The sequence below is a fragment of the Notamacropus eugenii genome, chromosome 4, assembly GCF_028372415.1.
Source record: "Notamacropus eugenii isolate mMacEug1 chromosome 4, mMacEug1.pri_v2, whole genome shotgun sequence".
NCBI lineage: Eukaryota > Metazoa > Chordata > Mammalia > Diprotodontia > Macropodidae > Notamacropus > Notamacropus eugenii.
Window position 1 is genome coordinate 147,247,507 of NC_092875.1, and position 6,544 is coordinate 147,254,050.

General features: G+C 39.5%; 1 pseudogene; it reads left to right on the plus strand.

Moving 5' to 3' along the window:
* The first annotated feature begins 363 nt into the window (after positions 1-363).
* On the plus strand, positions 364-1,943 carry LOC140498270 (beta-secretase 2 pseudogene; annotated as a pseudogene).
* The last annotated feature ends 4,601 nt before the right edge of the window (positions 1,944-6,544 follow it).

The following is a 6,544-nucleotide window of genomic DNA, read 5'->3' on the forward strand; positions in this document are numbered from 1 at the left end:
GGATAAGCAGCCCTGAAAAGGACAAGCCTTCACACTAGAGGTGCCATTCCTCCCTTAACATTCCATACACTTCAGGATAGTACCCTGAGATTGAATGCCTATACTAGTCTCTTCCACTAGAAATGTAGGAGAAATTATGTCAACCCTTCTTAATCTCATCTCTTTCCATATTCCCTGGTAGCTTGCCCCCACCATCATCTCCTCCCAAAACCTTCAATCTTTCCATATCTATTCCCTCCTTTCCTGATACCTCTACAAAAAGTGCACAAGACTCCCTCATTTCTTTGAAAACCTCTTCCAACAGTCCCGCCAGCCTACCTGTGGCTACCTCCCTTTCCAGCATAGTAGCCAGATTAGCTGCTACCAATGTGCACTCTAGAGGAGACACAACTACCCCTTTTTCTGTACTTATTATTTTGCTGGACTACTCAGGCTTTGGCTCAGATTCCAACTCCCTTCACCTTACCCCTGAATGTCCCCCCAATTAACCTAAATGGGTCTTTGCCTCACCCATCCCCATTAACAACATCGCTAGCTGCACCACTTGAGAATGCATCCAGAGATGCCAGCGGGATGTGGCTGCAGAGGGGCTGGCTTTAGCGCTGGACCCAGCGAGGGGATTGGTTCACTTTTTGCCCATGATAGATAATTTGTGAGGGGACTCTGGCAGGGGCTACTACCTGGAGATGCTTATTGGGACCCTGCCACAGAAGCTGCAGATTCTTGTTGACACTGGGAGCAGTAACTTTGCTGTGGCAGGTGTCCCTCATTCACATACAACTTCGTACTTTGACATTGAGAAGTCCAGCACATATCATTCCAAAAACTACAATTTCAATGTTAATTATACTCAAGGAAGTTGGAGAGGATCAGTTGGTGAAGATGTGGTCACTATTCCCAAGGCATTCAATAGTACTTTTCTTGTCAATATTGCTATCATTTTTGAATCAGAAGATTATTTTTACCAGAGACTAAATGGAATGGAATCCTTGGACTTGCTTATGCCATGCTAGCCAAGCCATTGAGTTCACTGGAGACATTCTTTGATTCCCCTGTGAAGCAAGCAAAGATCTCTAATATTTTTCCATCCAGATGTGTGATGCAGGATTACCAAGAGATAGAACTGGTACCAGTGGAGGTAGTCTTGTCATGGGAGGAATTGAGCCAAGTTTATATAAAGGTGACATATAGTATACAACAATTAAAAAGGAATGGTATTACCAGATTGAAATTCTGAAATTGGAAATTGGAGGACAGAACCTCAGTTTGGATTGTAGTGAGTACAATATAGATAAAGCTATTGTGGATAATGGCACCACTCTGTTGCATCTGCCTCCAAAAGTTTTTGATGCTGTGGTTTAAGTAGTTTCCCACACATCTTTGATTTCAGAATTTTCTGAAGGATTTTGGACTGGTTCTCAGCTTGCATGCTGGAACTATGAAGCACCTTGGTCGTATTTTCCCAATATTTCCATATACCTGAGAGATGAAGACTCCAGCAAATCATTCTGCATCACAATCCTGTCTCATCTTTATATTCTTCCTATTTTGGGAATTGGCTCAAATTATGACTGTTACCGATTTGGTATCTTATCTTCTACTAATGCTCTTGTAATTGGTGCTACAGTCATGGAAGGTTTCTATGTTGTATTTGACAGAGCTCAGAAGAGGATAGGATTTGCATTAAATTCCTGTGCAGAAGTTGATGGTGTTCCAGTATCTGAGATTTCAGAACCTTTCTCAACAGATGACATAGCAAGTAGCTGCATCCCTCATTCACCTTTGAAAGAACCCATTTGGTGGATTGTCTCATATGCTTTTATGAGTTTGTGTGGAATTATCTTCCTTGTATTACTCTCATTGTGGTTTCCATTCTGCTGTCTGCCCTGCATCCTAATTTAGTCAATGATGAATCCTGTCTAGTCCAGCAGCACTGGAAATGACCATCTTGATCCAGACCCAAGGAAATTGGGAGTCTACGATTAACAGTTTAAGGGAAAAATGTAACTACAAGCCAAGGGTTTCTCCTATATACATTATAGAGTCAAATCATTGTTTGCTTACTGTATACAATTCAGATTCCTATGTCTTGAGCCTTGATTTTAAAGTTTCTAATCCTCAAGGGGGGAAATGCTATCCTAAACCAATTTGTAATTGAACTTCAGTCTCTATGTATGTAACTCATTATGCAGCATAATATTGGATGCCAGAACCTAATGACACACTTGAAAATGAAAAAATAATAAGGTCTCTTATGTTGGGGTATAAGCTCAGTTCTCACGTGAATGATCTCGGGTCAGGTAAAGGTGAGGGCTCTTGAAACTACCAAACTCTCACGAGGCCCCCCAGAGAACAGCTGGGAACTGAGGAGTGAGACACGAGCTATCTCAATTTTCCACCTCTTCTCAGTGGAAACTTGCTGGGGAGAGCATCCCACCCTTGAGATTGGTCCGTGGTCTGAGCACACCTGTTGTTAATTGGCTAAGGGGCTGAGAGCATGCACGGTGTCCACAAGCAAACTATGTGGCTGGGAGAGCTTAAACGGGGACAGGAAAGCCTGAGGGTCCATCCTTTTTCCTTGCTCCTCGGGAGGGAGAAGGGAGCTCCCATGGGGGGCTCCCGTGGGGAGCACTAACCCTGCATACTGAGAGGGGAAGGGTTCCTCTCTCCTCCAGAAGGAGAAGGGGGCTCCACGGAGAGCTCTAGCCCTGCATGCTGATATGTAGCTAAGATCTGGAGTAAAGCCTACACCTCTGTTTGACTCTGGAGGTCTCTTCTATCATTATGTTTATCCGGCTGGCCACCGAAGACCTGGAGATAGGTAAGATGACCCGGGCAGCCCACGGCAATTAGGCTGGACACTCTTATACCTCAAGATCTCTTCCGAAATAGAGAATATAACTTCAGGTTTCAGCTATGAAAGTAAAATAATAATTTTTCAAAAGAATTTTTAAAAAAATAGTTACTTATATTTGTTGGTGATTTTTTTTAAATTTTTAACATATTTTAGTATAATGTAAAGATTCATCTTATGATGGCAAGAAAGACTTAATGAGTTTACTGAACCTGCTATTCTCTCCAGTTACAAGCTCACAATAGGCATTTTCATGGCCCTTCTGTGTACCTTGGATTAGAGTTCTAAAATACTTAATGACAGTGTCCCCATCACTTGACAACCTTTACTTGTCTCTGTTTTTTAGGATGGTGAGGGACCCTCTTGTCAGTATCACAGAAACCACACAAATAGAGGTTTTGAACTCTCAATTGTGCCTACCAGAATAATTCTAAACCAGTCATCATTAAAGACCTTAATATTCACTCACATAAAAACATAAAAGACCTTTCTGTTTCATCTGCTTTAGTTGATGTATTTCCCTCTCACAAACCATCAGAACTGCAGTAACTAAAAAGTAAGTTTTCATCTTTAGATTTCACCCTAGTGGGTAAGTTAACTTACACCATTTTTTTTCATGGATACCAGAAATTTATGACTAGTTTTCAGTGAACTTAGAAGAGTGAGGTGAAAATGAAGCAAAGGACAATTTTATCCACTTTCATAACTCTGGAAGGACTACTTCCTGTGCTCAGATACCCCTACACCTATACCTCAGGCTTTTTATATCTTAGGTATAATAATTCTAGATTAGCTTTAAATATAAAATTCACTCACTTTGTGGATATTCAGTTTTTAGGCAATAAGAAGTGGATAGAACTGACCTTTTATATATAACAGTTCTCTGCTTTAAACAGGTAGAAATTGGGAAAATTCTTGATTGCTACTATTTCTTCAGAGATGGAACTAATGGCATTATAAAATATGATGCAATTAGAATTTTGAGTGTTTGAAATAACTGATTATCAACTTTTCTCGTTACTCAACTTTCCATGTTATGTCTTATTATCAGCTGAGTGGATATTCTCTGTAATCACTCTGATTCCATGGAAAGTTCCATGTAAATATTGATTTCCTCTGGCTAGAATTTCTTTTGTGGTTATAATAATTCCCATCAACAATCCATACCCTCAACACACCAAGCAATTTCTCACTGACTTGAATGTTATTTCTATATTTTATGTGTCTTCACTGATGAAGGTCATTCCTGGTGAGGAAACTTCCCACACCAATGCAGATCAATAATTGTTCTGCAACTTTTAGCTACTTACTTGGGTTGCTAAAAGGCTTCACTGATTTTCCCAGGGTCTCACTCAGCCATTACAAATCAGAGACAGGACTTGAGCTTTCAGACTGAAGCAAGTTCTCTGTCCTCTAGATGACCCTGCATACTCTACTTCTACATGGTCTATATATGACCACACAGAACAGCTATTTTAACCCAGAAGCCTTATTGGTACACTGAAGATAGCTCTATGTTATATTATATATAATATACATATATTTTATGTATATAAAATATATAATTATATATATACATATGTGTGTGTGTGTGTGTATAAAAGAGAGAGGAAGAGAGGGAAAAGGGGGAAAGAGAGTGTGTATGCTCCATCAGTTCTAATTTTATAAGCAATCAATCAACAACTATTTTTAAAGCACCTATTATGTGCTAGGTATTTCCCTAGACAACCAGGATTTCAAGTATAAAAAAGAAATAATCCCTGCTCACAAATAGTTCAGTGAATTCTATACTTGGAAAGAGTAAATTCATATCAGTTGTAATATTGACTGGCCACCCAGTCCATAAGCTATCTCTTTATTTCCTTCCCCCCACCCTGAACCTAAAGTTTTTCTTTTTAGAAAGGTTGTGTTATATAGTAAATAGAGATCTGGCTTTGAAGTCAGAAAGACAAGTGTTCCAGTATGTAATGCATATTAACTTTGACATCCTAAGCAAATCACATAAAACTCTCAGTGCCCCAGACTATATACGTTGTAGGATAGTTGCTAGTCCCCATTGGTAAAGAGAGTTTCCTCACCAAATAGTTCCCAATTAACTATATACCAGGCTTAGACCAAAAAAAAAACAACAAACCAGCAAAGAGTTTTGGTTATTTAGAGATGAGATTGGGAATATGGTAATTTAGAATGTTAGTGGAGGAGTTTGTGAGATAGGAATTCTAATAATTGTTGTACAAACCAATGACCTATCATTTTAGTCATAATCCATGGCCAGAAATAATATTTGAGAAAGCCAGTGCCTTTTTTGTAGGTGGTGTTCCTTGCCATATTTAGCTTTTATTACTCAACTTTTTAAAGCTCTTTGAATAGGGCACTAGATGTGAAATCTATAGGAAGAGTCCATTTTTCTTTGCTATTGAAACATAAATGCCTTTGAAATAATTAACAGCCATGACCTAAAAAAAAACCAAAAAAAACCCCTATTCCATAGGGAAATTGTCTTATATTTCTCTTTCCTTTCACGGTCCAACTTTTAGAAAGGGTCATCTTATATTTGCTGCCTTCACGAACTTGCCTCTCACTATTCAGTCCCTGGCAATCTGGTTTCTGACTTCATCACTCTTCTGAAACTGCTCTCCCCAGAGTTACCCATGATTTTGATTGATAGATATAGTATTTTCTCAGTCTCTATTGTTTTTGGCCTCTCTGCAGCATTTAACACTGCTGATCACCCTTTCTCTGGACACTCTCAAGTCTATGGTCTATGGGTTTTTGTGACCCTGTTCTCTTTTGATTTTCCCATGTGTCTGACTGCTCTTTTTCTAGAGATATTCCCCCAAGGCTCTATTCTTAGCCCTCTTCTATTGTTCTCTCTAGGTATCTTTCCTTTCAATAAGTTCATAAGCACTCACAGATTTAATTTTCATTGTTATGCAGATGATTTCTGGATCCAGACTTATCTCCCTCCTAAACTCTAATCTTGCATCACATTTCAAACTATAGGCATCTCAACTTTGTCCAAAATAGAGCTTATTATTCTTTCTCAAACCACTCCTCCACCTTGCCTAGTTCTGTTGATAGCATCAATCACCTTTTTTCTAGTTTACTCAGGCTTGAAATTCTGGGTTAGCCTTGATTCTTCTCTCTCCTTCACCCCTAGACCTAATCAGTTGCCAACAATAGGTCCCAGGCCAAGCCCCACTTGGTCATTATGGTTTGGGCCCTGATTGGCTCAGAGTGATGTAAATAGTAATTGTTTCTGTTTTAGCCAGATACCTGGGGAGTCTTCCCTTCCCAGATTGATTTCTTTTTTGGACTAAGTAAAAGTGGCCATTCTTTGCCCCATTTCTTATCTAGCCTAGTCATTGAATGGGTATTGCCTCAGTCAAAGGTAACCTGCTAAAGGCCTTAGTTCAAAAAGGCCAAGGCCTTCCACTGCAATCAGGGCCATTTCCAGTCTTTCTGATCTGTATTTTGCCACTGGACCCAGATGACTCTGAAGGAGAAAGTGAGGTTGGTGACTTTGCACAGCCCTCCCTCACTTAAATCTCAAGGCATTACCTTCCTGATATCATGGAAGACCAACAACAAACAATAATCAGTTGCTAAATCTTATTTATTCCACTTCCACAACATTTTTTTAATCCAAGGCTTTTTTTTGTTCTCACCTCATATACCCAACCCATTGGC